This window comes from Gorilla gorilla, chromosome 16 (assembly GCF_029281585.2).
Source record: "Gorilla gorilla gorilla isolate KB3781 chromosome 16, NHGRI_mGorGor1-v2.1_pri, whole genome shotgun sequence".
Taxonomy (NCBI): domain Eukaryota; kingdom Metazoa; phylum Chordata; class Mammalia; order Primates; family Hominidae; genus Gorilla; species Gorilla gorilla.
The window spans coordinates 106,570,733-106,587,612 of record NC_073240.2 but is presented as its reverse complement, the minus strand read 5'-3'; positions in this window follow the sequence as shown (position 1 = coordinate 106,587,612).

The window sequence follows — 16,880 nt, the reverse complement described above, 5'->3', positions numbered from 1 at the left end:
TAAGATGGAGATACCTACACCGCTATCTGTATAAACATGGAAATATCTACACCGCTATCTGTATAAACATGGAAATATCTACACCGCTATCTGTATAAACATGGAAATATCAGCACCGCTATCAGTATGAACATGGAAATATCAGCCACTCTATCGGTATGAACATGGAAGTATCTACACCGCTATCTGTATGAACATGGAAATATCTACACCGCTATCTGTATGAACACGGAAATATCTACACCGCTATCTGTTTGAACATGGAAATATCTACACCGCTATCTGTATGAACACGGAAATATCTACACCGCTATCTGTTTGAACATGGAAATATCTACACCGCTATCTGTATGAACATGGATATATCTACACAGCCATCTGGATGAACATGGAAATATCTACACCGCTATCTGTATGAACATGGAAATATCTACACAGCTATCTGTATGAACATGGAAATAGCTACACCGCTATCTGAATGAACATGGATATATCTACACAGCCATCTGGATGAACATGGAAATATCTACACCGCTATCTGTGTAAACATGCATACATCTTCACCACTATCTTTATAAACATGGAAATATCTGCACCGCTATCAGTATGAACATGGAAATATCTACACCGCTATCTGTATGAACATGGAAATACCTACACCGCTATCTGTTTGGACATGGAAATATCTACACAGCTATCTGCATGAAATTGGAAATATCTACACTGCTATCTGCATATACATTTAAATATCTACACAGCTATCTCTTTACACATGGAAATAACTACACCACTATCTGTATGAACATGGAAATAACTACACCGCCATCTGTATGAACATGGAAATATCTGCACCGCCATCTGTATGAACATATAAATATCTACACCGCCATCTGTATTAAGATGGAGATATCTACACTGCTATCTGTATAAACATGGAAATATCTACACCGCCATCTGTATGAACATATAAATACGCCGCCATCTGTATTAAGAAGGAAATATCTAAACCGCTATCTGTATAAACATGGAAATATCTACACCGCTGCCTGTATAAACATGGAAATATCAGCACCGCTATCTGTATGAACATGGAAATATCTACACCGCTATCTGTAGGAACATGGAAATAGCTACACTGCTACCTGTATAAACATGGAAATATCAGCACCGCTATCTGTATGAACATGGAAATATCAACACCACTATCTGTATGAACATGGATATATCTACACAGCCATCTGGATGAACATGGAAATATCTCCACCACTATCTGTATGAACATGGAAATATCTACACCGATATCTGTGTAAACATGCATACATCTTCACCGCTATCAGTATAAACATGGAAATATCTACACCGCCATCTGTATGAACATGGAAATATCTGCACCGCCATCTGTATGAACATATGAATATCTACACCGCCATCTATATTAAGATGGAAATATCTACACTGCTATCTGAATAAACATGGAAATATCTACACCGCTATTAGTATAAACATGGAAATATCTACACCGCTATCTGTATAACCATGGAAATATCTACACAGCTACCTGTATAAACATGGAAATATCAGCACCGCTATCTGTATGAACATGGAAATATCTACACCGCTGCCTGTATAAACATGGAAATATCAGCACGGCTATCTGTATGAACATGGAAATAACTACACTGCTATCTGTATGAACATGGAAATAGCTACACCGTTATCTGTATGAACATGGAAATAGCTACACCACTATCTGTATGAACATAGAAATATCTACACCGCTATCTGTATGAACATGGATATATCTACACAGCCATCTGGATGAACATGGAAATATCTACACCGCTATCTGTATGAACATGGAAATATGTACACCACTATCTGTATGAACATGGATATATCTACACAGCCATCTGGATGAACATGGAAATATCTACACCGCTACCTGTGTAAACATGCATAGATCATGACCGCTACCTCTATAAACATGGAAATATCTACACCGCTATCTGTATGAACATGGAAATATCCACACCGCTATCTGTATGAACATGGAAATACCTACACCGCTATCTGTTTGAACATGGAAATATCTACACCGCTATCTTCATGAAAATGGAAATATCTACACTGCTATCTGCACATACATTTAAATATCTACACAGCTATCTCTTTACACATGGGAATAACTACACCGCTATCTGTATGAACATGGAAATATCTACACCGCCATCTGTATGAACACGGAAATATCTGCACCGCCATCTGTATGAACATATAAATATCTACACCACAATCTGTATTAAGATGGAGATATCTACACTGCAATCTGTATAAACATGGAAATATCTACACCGCCATCTGTATTAAGATGGAGATACCTACACCGCTATCTGTATAAACATGGAAATATCTACACCGCCATCTGTATTAAGATGGAGATACCTACACCGCTATCTGTATAAACATGGAAATATCTACACCGCTATCTGTATAAACATGGAAATATCTACACCGCTATCTGTATAAACATGGAAATATGAGCACCGCTATCTGTATGAACATGGAAATATCAGCCCCTCTATCGGTATGAACATGGAAGTATCTACACCGCTATCTGTATGAACATGGAAATATCTACACCGCTATCTGTATGAACACGGAAATATCTACACCGCTATCTGTTTGAACATGGAAATATCTACACCGCTATCTGTATGAACACGGAAATATCTACACCGCTATCTGTTTCAACATGGAAATATCTACACCGCTATCTGTATGAACATGGATATATCTACACAGCCATCTGGATGAACATGGAAATATCTACACCGCTATCTGTATGAACATGGAAATATGTACACCGCTATCTGTATGAACATGGATATATCTACACAGCTATCTGTATGAACATGGATATATCTACACAGCTATCTGTATGAACATGGATATATCTACACAGCCATCTGGATGAACATGGAAATATCTACACCGCTATCTGTGTAAATATGCATACATCTTCACCACTATCTGTATAAACATGGAAATAACTACACCGCTATCTGTATGAACATGGAAATATCTGCACCGCTATCTGTATTAACATGGAAATGTCTACACCTCTATCTGTTTGAACATGGAAATATCTACACCGCTATCTGGATGAAAATGGATATATCTACACTGCTATCTGCATATACATGGAAATATCTACACAGCCATCTCTTTACACATGGAAATAACTACACCGCTATCTGTATGAACATGGAAATATCTACACCGCCATCTGTATGAACATGGAAATATCTGCACCGTCATCTGTATGAACATATAAATATCTACACCGCCATCTGTATTAAGATGGACATATCTACACCGCTATCTGTAGAAACATGGAAATATCAACACCGCTATCTGTATAAACATGGAAATATCTGCACCGATATCTGTATAAACATGGAAATATCTACACCGCTACCTGTATGAACATGGATATATCTACACAGCCCTCTGGATGAACATGGAAATATCCACAGCGCTATTTGTGTAAACATGCATACATCTTCACCGTTATCTGTGTAAACATGGAAATATCTACACCGTTATCTGCATGAACATGGAAATATCTACACCGCTATCTGTTTGAAGATGGAAATATATACTCCGCTATCTGCATGGAAATGGAAATATCTACACAGCTATCTGCTTATAGATGGAAATATCTACACAGCTGTCTGTTTACACATGGAAATAACTACAACGCTATCTGTATGAACATGGACATATCTACACCGCCATCTGTATGAACATGGAAATATCTGCACCGCCATCTGTATGAACATATAAATATCTACACCGCCATCTGTATTAAGATGGAGATATCTACACCGCTATCTGAATAAACATGGAAATATCTACACCGCTATCTGTATAAACATGGAAATATCTACACCGCTATCTGTATAAACATGGAAATATCTACACCGCTACCTGTATAAACATGGAAATATCACCAGCGCTATCTGTATGAACCTGGAAATATCTACACCGCTATCTGTATGAACATGGAAATATCTACACCGCTATCTGTATGAACATGGAAATATCTACAAAGCTATCTGTATGAAAATGGAGATATCTACACCGCTATCTGTATGAACGTGGAAATATCTACACTGCTATCTGTATGAACATGGAAATAGCTACACCGTTATCTGTATGAACATGGAAATAGCTACACCGCTATCTGTATGAACATGGAAATATCTACACCGCTATCTGTATGAACATGGATATATCTACACAGCCATCTGGATGAACATGGAAATATCTACACCGCTATCTGTATGAACATGGAAATATCTACACCGCTATCTGTATGAACATGGATATATCTACACAGCCATCTGGATGAACGTGGAAATATCTACACCGCTATCTGTGTAAACATGCATACATCTTCACCACTATCTGTATAAACATGGAAATATATACACCGCTATCTATATGAACATGGAAATATCTGCACCGCTATCTGTATGAACATGGAAATATCTACACCGCTATCTGTTTGAACATGGAAATACCGACACCGCTATCTGCATGAAAATGGAAATATCTACACTGCTATCTGCATATACATGGAAATATCTACACAGCTATCTCTTTACACATGGAAATAACTACACGGCTATCTGTATGAACATGGAAATATCTACACCGCCATCTGTATGAACATGGAAATATCTGCACTGCCATCTGTATGAACATATAAATATCTACACCGCCATCTGTATTAAGATGGAGATATCTACACCGCTATCTGTATAAACATGGAAATATCTACACCGCTATCTGTATAAACATGGAAATATCTACACCGCTATCTGTATAAACATGGAAATATCTACACCGCTACCTGTATAAACATGGAAATATCTGCACCGCTATCTGTATGAACATGGAAATATCTACACCGCTATCTGTATGAACATGGAAATATCTACACCGCTATCTGTATGAACATGGATATATCTACACAGCCCTCTGGATGAACAAGGAAATATCCACACCGCTATCTGTGTAAACATGCATACATCTTCACCGCTATCTGTATAAACATGGAAATATCTACACCGCTATCTGTTTGAAGATGGAAATATATACACCGCTATCTGCATGAAAATGGAAATATCTACACAGCTATCTGCATATAGATGGAAATATCAACACAGCTATCTCTTTACACATGGAAATATCTACTCCGCTATCTGTATGAACATGGAAATATCTGCACCGCTATCTGTATGAACATGGAAATATCGACACCGCTATCTGTTTGAACATGGAAATATCTACACCGCTATCTGCCTGAAAATGGAAATATCTACACTGCTATCTGCATATACATGGAAATATCTACACAGCTATCCCTCTACACATGGAAATAACTACAGCGCTATCTGTATGAACATGGAGATATCTACACCGCCATCTGTATGAACATGGAAATATCTGCACCGCCATCTGTATGAACATATAAATATCTACACCGCCATCTGTATTAAGATGGAGTTATCTACACCGCTATCTGTATAAACATGGAAATATCTACACCGCTATCTGTATAAACATGGAAATATCTACACCGCTATCTGTATAAACATGGAAATATCTACACAGCTATCTGTATGAACATGGAAATATCTACACTGCTATCTGTAAGAACATGGAAATATCTACACCGCTATCTGTATGAACATGGATATATCTACACAGCCCTCTGGATGAACATGGAAATATCCACACCGCTATCTGTGTAAAGATGCATACATCTTCACCGCTATCTGTATAAACATGGAAATATCTACACCGCTATCTCTATGAACATGGAAATATCTACACCGCTATCTGTTTGAAGATGGAAATATATACACCGCTATCTGTATGAACATGGATATATCTACACAGCCATCTGGATGAACATGGAAATATCTACACTGCTCTCAGTGTAAACATGCATAGAACTTCACCGCTATCTCCATAAACATGGAAATATCTACACCGCTATCTGTATCAACATGGAAATATCCACACCGCTATCTGTATGAACATGGAAATATCTACACAACTATCTGCATATAAATGGAAATATCTACACAGCTATCTCTTTGCACATGTAAATAACTACACCGCTATCTCTATAAACATGGAAATATCTACACCGCCATCTGTATGAACATGGAAATATCTACACCGCCATCTGTATTAAGAAGGAGATATATACACCTCTATCTGTATAAACATGGAAATATCTACACCGCTATCTGTATGAACATGGAAATATCTACACCGCTATCTGTATAAACACGGAAATATGTACACCGCTACCTGTATAAACACGGAAGTATCAGCACCGCTATCTGTATGAACATGGCAATATCTACACAGCTATCTGTATGAACATGGAAATATCTACACCGCTATCTGTATAAACATGGAAATATCTACACCGCTATCTTTATGAACATTGAAATATATACACCGCTAACTGTTTGAACAGGGAAATATATACACCGCTATCTGCATGAAAACGGAAATATCTAAAGAGCTATCTGCTTATACATGGAAATATCTACACAACTATCTCTTTACACATGGAAATAACTACACCGCTATCTGTATGAACATGGAAATATCTACACCGCCATCTGTATGAACATGGAAATATCTGCACCGCCATCTGTATGAACGTTTAAATATCTACACCGCCATCTGTATTAAGATGGAGATATCTACACCAATATCTGCATAAACATGGAAATATCTACACCGCTATCTGTATAAACATGTAAATATCTACACCGCTATGTGTATAAACATGGAAATATCTACTCCGCTATCTGTATAAACATGGAAATATCTACACCGCTACCTGTATAAACATGGAAATATCAGCACAGCTATCATTATGAACATGGAAGTTTCTACACCGCCATCTGTATGAACATGGAAATATCTTCACCGCCATACGTATGAACATGGAAATATCTGCACCGCCAACTGTATGAATATATAAATATCTACACCGCCATCTGTATTAAGATGGAGATATCTTCACCGCTATCTGTATAAACATGGAAATATCTACACCGCTATCTGTATAAACATGGAAATATCTACACCGCTATCTGTTTGAAGATGGAAATATATACACCGCTATCTGCATGAAAATGGAAATATCTACACAGCTATCTGCATATAGATGGAAATATCAACACAGCTATCTCTTTACACATGGAAATATCTACTCCGCTATCTGTATGAACATGGAAATATCTGCACCGCTATCTGTATGAACATGGAAATATCGACACCGCTATCTGTTTGAACATGGAAATATCTACACCGCTATCTGCCTGAAAATGGAAATATCTACACTGCTATCTGCATATACATGGAAATATCTACACAGCTATCCCTCTACACATGGAAATAACTACAGCGCTATCTGTATGAACATGGAGATATCTACACCGCCATCTGTATGAACATGGAAATATCTGCACCGCCATCTGTATGAACATATAAATATCTACACCGCCATCTGTATTAAGATGGAGTTATCTACACCGCTATCTGTATAAACATGGAAATATCTACACCGCTATCTGTATAAACATGGAAATATCTACACCGCTATCTGTATAAACATGGAAATATCTACACAGCTATCTGTATGAACATGGAAATATCTACACTGCTATCTGTAAGAACATGGAAATATCTACACCGCTATCTGTATGAACATGGATATATCTACACAGCCCTCTGGATGAACATGGAAATATCCACACCGCTATCTGTGTAAAGATGCATACATCTTCACCGCTATCTGTATAAACATGGAAATATCTACACCGCTATCTCTATGAACATGGAAATATCTACACCGCTATCTGTTTGAAGATGGAAATATATACACCGCTATCTGTATGAACATGGATATATCTACACAGCCATCTGGATGAACATGGAAATATCTACACTGCTCTCAGTGTAAACATGCATAGAACTTCACCGCTATCTCCATAAACATGGAAATATCTACACCGCTATCTGTATCAACATGGAAATATCCACACCGCTATCTGTATGAACATGGAAATATCTACACAACTATCTGCATATAAATGGAAATATCTACACAGCTATCTCTTTGCACATGTAAATAACTACACCGCTATCTCTATAAACATGGAAATATCTACACCGCCATCTGTATGAACATGGAAATATCTACACCGCCATCTGTATTAAGAAGGAGATATATACACCTCTATCTGTATAAACATGGAAATATCTACACCGCTATCTGTATGAACATGGAAATATCTACACCGCTATCTGTATAAACACGGAAATATGTACACCGCTACCTGTATAAACACGGAAGTATCAGCACCGCTATCTGTATGAACATGGCAATATCTACACAGCTATCTGTATGAACATGGAAATATCTACACCGCTATCTGTATAAACATGGAAATATCTACACCGCTATCTTTATGAACATTGAAATATATACACCGCTAACTGTTTGAACAGGGAAATATATACACCGCTATCTGCATGAAAACGGAAATATCTAAAGAGCTATCTGCTTATACATGGAAATATCTACACAACTATCTCTTTACACATGGAAATAACTACACCGCTATCTGTATGAACATGGAAATATCTACACCGCCATCTGTATGAACATGGAAATATCTTCACCGCCATCTGTATGAACGTTTAAATATCTACACCGCCATCTGTATTAAGATGGAGATATCTACACCAATATCTGCATAAACATGGAAATATCTACACCGCTATCTGTATAAACATGTAAATATCTACACCGCTATGTGTATAAACATGGAAATATCTACTCCGCTATCTGTATAAACATGGAAATATCTACACCGCTACCTGTATAAACATGGAAATATCAGCACAGCTATCAGTATGAACATGGAAGTTTCTACACCGCCATCTGTATGAACATGGAAATATCTTCACCGCCATACGTATGAACATGGAAATATCTGCACCGCCAACTGTATGAATATATAAATATCTACACCGCCATCTGTATTAAGATGGAGATATCTACACCGCTATCTGTATAAACATGGAAATATCTACACCGCTATCTGTATAAACATGGAAATATCTACACCGCTACCTGTATAAACATGGAAATATCTACACCGCTACCTGTATAAACATGGAAATATCAACACCGCTATCTGTATGAACATGGAAATATCTACACCGCCATCTGTATTAAGATGGAGATACCTACACAGCTATCTGTATAAACATGGAAATATCTACACCGCCATCTGTATTAAGATGGAGATACCTACACCGCTATCTGTATAAACATGGAAATATCTACACCGCTATCTGTATAAACATGGAAATATCTACACCGCTATCTGTATAAACATGGAAATATGAGCACCGCTATCTGTATGAACATGGAAATATCAGCCCCTCTATCGGTATGAACATGGAAGTATCTACACCGCTATCTGTATGAACATGGAAATATCTACACCGCTATCTGTATGAACACGGAAATATCTACACCGCTATCTGTTTGAACATGGAAATATCTACACCGCTATCTGTATGAACACGGAAATATCTACACCGTTATCTGTTTCAACATGGAAATATCTACACCGCTATCTGTATGAACATGGATATATCTACACAGCCATCTGGATGAACATGGAAATATCTACACCGCTATCTGTATGAACATGGAAATATGTACACCGCTATCTGTATGAACATGGATATATCTACACAGCTATCTGTATGAACATGGATATATCTACACAGCTATCTGTATGAACATGGATATATGTACACAGCCATCTGGATGAACATGGAAATATCTACACCGCTATCTGTGTAAATATGCATACATCTTCACCACTATCTGTATAAACATGGAGATAACTACACCGCTATCTGTATGAACATGGAAATATCTGCACCGCTATCTGTATTAACATGGAAATGTCTACACCTCTATCTGTTTGAACATGGAAATATCTACACCGCTATCTGCATGAAAATGGATATATCTACACTGCTATCTGCATATACATGGAAATATCTACACAGCCATCTCTTTACACATGGAAATAACTACACCGCTATCTGTATGAACATGGAAATATCTACACCGCCATCTGTATGAACATGGAAATATCTGCACCGTCATCTGTATGAACATATAAATATCTACACCGCAATCTGTATTAAGATGGACATATCTACACCGCTATCTGTAGAAACATGGAAATATCAACACCGCTATCTGTATAAACATGGAAATATCTACACCGATATCTGTATAAACATGGAAATATCTACACCGCTACCTGTATGAACATGGATATATCTACACAGCCCTCTGGATGAACATGGAAATATCCACAGCGCTATTTGTGTAAACATGCATACATCTTCACCGTTATCTTTGTAAACATGGAAATATCTACACCGTTATCTGTATGAACATGGAAATATCTACACCGCTATCTGTTTGAAGATGGAAATATATACTCCGCTATCTGCATGAAAATGGAAATATCTACACAGCTATCTGCTTATAGATGGAAATATCTACACAGCTGTCTGTTTACACATGGAAATAACTACAACGCTATCTGTATGAACATGGACATATCTACACCGCCATCTGTATGAACATGGAAATATCTGCACCGCCATCTGTATGAACATATAAATATCTACACCGCCATCTGTATTAAGATGGAGATATCTACACCGCTATCTGAATAAACATGGAAATATCTACACCGCTATCTGTATAAACATGGAAATATCTACACCGCTATCTGTATAAACATGGAAATATCTACACCACTACCTGTATAAACATGGAAATATCACCAGCGCTATCTGTGTGAAGCTGGAAATATCTACACCGCTATCTGTATAAATATGGAAATATCTACACCGCTATCTATATGAACATGGAAATATCTGCACCGCTATCTGTATGAACATGGAAATATCTACACCGCTATCTGTTTGAACATGGAAATACCGACACCGCTATCTGCATGAAAATGGAAATATCTACACTGCTATCTGCATATACATGGAAATATCTACACAGCTATCTCTTTACACATGGAAATAACTACACGGCTATCTGTATGAACATGGAAATATCTACACCGCCATCTGTATGAACATGGAAATATCTGCACTGCCATCTGTATGAACATATAAATATCTACACCGCCATCTGTATTAAGATGGAGATATCTACACCGCTATCTGTATAAACATGGAAATATCTACACCGCTATCTGTATAAACATGGAAATATCTACACCGCTATCTGTATAAACATGGAAATATCTACACCGCTACCTGTATAAACATGGAAATATCTGCACCGCTATCTTTATGAACATGGAAATATCTACACCGCTATCTGTATGAACATGGAAATATCTACACCGCTATCTGTATGAACATGGATATATCTACACAGCCCTCTGGATGAACAAGGAAATATCCACACCGCTATCTGTGTAAACATGCATACATCTTCACCGCTATCTGTATAAACATGGAAATATCTACACCGCTATCTCTATGAACATGGAATTATCTACACCGCTATCTGTTTGAAGATGGAAATATATACACCGCTATCTGCATGAAAATGGAAATATCTACACAGCTATCTGCATATAGATGGAAATATCAACACAGCTATCTCTTTACACATGGAAATATCTACTCCGCTATCTGTATGAACATGGAAATATCTGCACCGCTATCTGTATGAACATGGACATATCGACACCGCTATCTGTTTGAACATGGAAATATCTACACCGCTATCTGCATGAAAATGGAAATATCTACACTGCTATCTGCATATACATGGAAATATCTACACAGCTATCCCTCTACACATGGAAATAACTACAGCGCTATCTGTATGAACATGGAAATATCTACACCGCCATCTGTATGAACATGGAAATATCTGCACCGCCATCTGTATGAACATATAAATATCTACACCGCCATCTGTATTAAGATGGAGTTATCTACACCGCTATCTGTATAAACATGGAAATATCTACACCGCTATCTGTATAAACATGGAAATATCTACACCGCTATCTGTATAAACATGGAAATATCTACACAGCTATCTGTATGAAAATGGAAATATCTACACTGCTATCTGTAAGAACATGGAAATATCTACACCGCTATCTGTATGAACATGGATATATCTACACAGCCCTCTGGATGAACATGGAAATATCCACACCGCTATCTGTGTAAAATGCATACATCTTCACCGCTATCTGTATAAACATGGAAATATCTACACCGCTATCTCTATGAACATGGAAATATCTACACCGCTATCTGTTTGAAGATGGAAATATATACACCGCTATCTGTATGAACATGGATATATCTACACAGCCATCTGGATGAACATGGAAATATCTACACTGCTCTCAGTGTAAACATGCATAGAACTTCACCGCTATCTCCATAAACATGGAAATATCTACACCGCTATCTGTATCAACATGGAAATATCCACACCGCTATCTGTATGAACATGGAAATATCTACACAACTGTCTGCATATAAATGGAAATATCTACACAGCTATCTCTTTGCACATGTAAATAACTACACCGCTATCTCTATAAACATGGAAATATCTACACCGCCATCTGTATGAACATGGAAATATCTACACCGCCATCTGTATTAAGAAGGAGATATCTACACCTCTATCTGTATAAACATGGAAATATCTACACCGCTATCTGTATGAACATGGAAATATCTACACCGCTATCTGTATAAACACGGAAATATGTACACCGCTACCTGTATAAACACGGAAGTATCAGCACCGCTATCTGTATGAACATGGCAATATCTACACGGCTATCTGTATGAACATGGAAATATCTACACCGCTATCTGTATAAACATGGAAATATCTACACCGCTATCTTTATGAACATGGAAATATCTACACCGCTAACTGTTTGAACAGGGAAATATATACACCGCTATCTGCATGAAAACGGAAATATCTAAAGAGCTATCTGCTTATACATGGAAATATCTACACAACTATCTCTTTACACATGGAAATAACTACACCGCTATCTGTATGAACATGGAAATATCTACACCGCCATCTGCATGAACATGGAAATATCTGCACCGCCATCTGTATGAACGTTTAAATATCTACACCGCCATCTGTATTAAGATGGAGATATCTACACCAATATCTGCATAAACATGGAAATATCTACACCGCTATCTGTATAAACATGGAAATATCTACACCGCTATGTGTATAAACATGGAAATATCTACTCCGCTATCTGTATAAACATGGAAATATCTGCACCGCTACCTGTATAAACATGGAAATATCAGCACAGCTATCAGTATGAACATGGAAGTTTCTACACCGCCATCTGTATGAACATGGAAATATCTTCACCGCCATACGTATGAACATGGAAATATCTGCACCGCCAACTGTATGAATATATAAATATCTACACCGCCATCTGTATTAAGATGGAGATATCTACACCGCTATCTGTATAAACATGGAAATATCTACACCGCTATCTGTATAAACATGGAAATATCTACACCGCTACCTGTATAAACATGGAAATATCTACACCGCTACCTGTATAAACATGGAAATATCAGCACCGCTATCTGTATGAACATGGAAATATCTACACCACCGTCTGTATGAACATGGAAATATCGTCACCACCATCTGTATGAACATGGATATATCTACACAGCCATCTGTATGAACATGGAAATATCTTCACCACCATCTGTATGAACATGGATGTGTCTACACAGCCGTCTGGATGAACATGGAAATATCTACACCGCTTCTGTGCTAACATGCATACATCTTCACCACTATCTGTATAAACATGGAAATATCTACACCGCTATCTGCATGAACATGGAAATATCTACACCGCTATCTGTTTGAACATGGAAATATCTACACCGCTATCTGCATGAAAATGGAAATATCTACACAACTATCTGCATATAAATGGAAATATCTACACAGCTATCTCTTTGCACATGTAAATAACTACACCGCTATCTCTATAAACATGGAAATATCTACACCGCCATCTGTATGAACATGGAAATATCTACACCGCCATCTGTATTAAGAAGGAGATATCTACACCTCTATCTGTATAAACATGGAAATATCTACACCGCTATCTGTATGAACATGGAAATATCTACACCGCTATCTGTATAAACACGGAAATATGTACACCGCTACCTGTATAAACACGGAAGTATCAGCACCGCTATCTGTATGAACATGGCAATATCTACACGGCTATCTGTATGAACATGGAAATATCTACACCGCTATCTGTATAAACATGGAAATATCTACACCGCTATCTTTATGAACATGGAAATATCTACACCGCTAACTGTTTGAACAGGGAAATATATACACCGCTATCTGCATGAAAACGGAAATATCTAAAGAGCTATCTGCTTATACATGGAAATATCTACACAACTATCTCTTTACACATGGAAATAACTACACCGCTATCTGTATGAACATGGAAATATCTACACCGCCATCTGTATGAACATGGAAATATCTGCACCGCCGTCTGTATGAACGTTTAAATATCTACACCGCCATCTGTATTAAGATGGAGATATCTACACCAATATCTGCATAAACATGGAAATATCTACACCGCTATCTGTATAAACATGGAAATATCTACACCGCTATGTGTATAAACATGGAAATATCTACTCCGCTATCTGTATAAACATGGAAATATCTACACCGCTACCTGTATAAACATGGAAATATCAGCACAGCTATCAGTATGAACATGGAAGTTTCTACACCGCCATCTGTATGAACATGGAAATATCTTCACCGCCATACGTATGAACATGGAAATATCTGCACCGCCAACTGTATGAATATATAAATATCTACACCGCCATCTGTATTAAGATGGAGATATCTACACCGCTATCTGTATAAACATGGAAATATCTACACCGCTATCTGTATAAACATGGAAATATCTACACCGCTACCTGTATAAACATGGAAATATCTACACCGCTACCTGTATAAACATGGAAATATCAGCACCGCTATCTGTATGAACATGGAAATATCTACACCACCGTCTGTATGAACATGGAAATATCGTCACCGCCATCTGTATGAACATGGATATATCTACACAGCCATCTGTATGAACATGGAAATATCTTCACCACCATCTGTATGAACATGGATATGTCTACACAGCCGTCTGGATGAACATGGAAATATCTACACCGCTATCTTTGTAAACATGCATACATCTTCACCACTATCTGTATAAACATGGAAATATCTACACCGCTATCTGTATGAACATGGAAATATCTACACCGCTACCTGTATAAACATGGAAATATCTACACCGCTATCTGCATGAAAATGGAAATATCTACACAACTATCTGCATATAAATGGAAATATCTACACAGCTATCTCTTTGCACATGTAAATAACTACACCGCTATCTCTATAAACATGGAAATATCTACACCGCCATCTGTATGAACATGGAAATATCTACACCGACATCTGTATTAAGAAGGAGATATCTACACCGCTATCTGTATAAACATGGAAATATCTACACCGCTATCTGTATGAACATGGAAATATCTACACCGCTATCTGTATAAACATGGAAATATGTACACCGCTACCTGTATAAACTCGGAAGTATCAGCACCGCTATCTGTATGAACATGGCAATATCTACACGGCTATCTGTATGAACATGGAAATATCTACACCGCTATCTGTATAAACATGGAAATATCTACACCGCTATCTTTATGAACATGGAAATATCTACACCGCTAACTGTTTGAACAGGGAAATATATACACCGCTATCTGCATGAAAACGGAAATATCTAAAGAGCTATCTGCTTATACATGGAAATATCTACACAACTATCTCTTTACACATGGAAATAACTACACCGCTATCTGTATGAACATGGAAATATCTACACCGCCATCTGTATGAACATGGAAATATCTGCACCGCCATCTGTATGAACGTTTAAATATCTACACCGCCATCTGTATTAAGATGGAGATATCTACACCAATATCTGCATAAACATGGAAATATCTACACCGCTATCTGTATAAACATGGAAATATCTACACCGCTATGTGTATAAACATGGAAATATCTACTCCGCTATCTGTATAAACATGGAAATATCTACACCGCTACCTGTATAAACATGGAAATATCAGCACAGCTATCAGTATGAACATGGAAGTTTCTACACCGCCATCTGTATGAACATGGAAATATCTTCACCGCCATACGTATGAACATGGAAATATCTGCACCGCCAACTGTATGAATATATAAATATCTACACCGCCATCTGTATTAAGATGGAGATATCTACACCGCTATCTGTATAAACATGGAAATATCTACACCGCTATCTGTATAAACATGGAAATATCTACACCGCTACCTGTATAAACATGGAAATATCTACACCGCTACCTGTATAAACATGGAAATATCAACACCGCTATCTGTATGAACATGGAAATATCTACACCACCGTCTGTATGAACATGGAAATATCGTCACTGCCATCTGTATGAACATGGATATATCTACACAG